Below are 467 nucleotides of genomic sequence, written 5' to 3' on the forward strand. Positions count from 1 at the left end.
CACCTCCCTGGACCTGCTCGAGATGCATCTGTGCATGCATAACAAGGTGCGGTTGGCCTTCCTAACTGCCTCCCCACACTGCCGGCCCATGTTCATCTTGGAGCCGATGACTCCAAGATCCTTTTCCGCCTCCATGCTGACAAGAGGGGAGTTCCCTAACCTATAGGTATGGTGCCGGTTGTTCCTCCCCAGGTGCAGCACCTTGCACTTGTCTGTGTTGAATCCCATCCTATTCTCATCCGCCCACCGGATTCGCTATCCGCTATTCGCTACTTCAAAATTTTTGAAGGACACATTGACCAAAAACAATCTGTTGAAATCACTAACTACAAAGAACACTTCCATTGTTTAGTAACATCAGTTAGTTTTAAATGCAAAACATGTTTTGATAAACCTTTTTTTACATAGACAAAACATTTAACACGTTTTATAACTGATAAAAAATATTTCAGAATGGTGGCTTTCTG

The sequence above is a fragment of the Crocodylus porosus genome, unplaced genomic scaffold, assembly GCF_001723895.1.
Source record: "Crocodylus porosus isolate Cpor-Errol unplaced genomic scaffold, CroPor_comp1, whole genome shotgun sequence".
In the NCBI taxonomy this organism is placed as follows: domain Eukaryota; kingdom Metazoa; phylum Chordata; order Crocodylia; family Crocodylidae; genus Crocodylus; species Crocodylus porosus.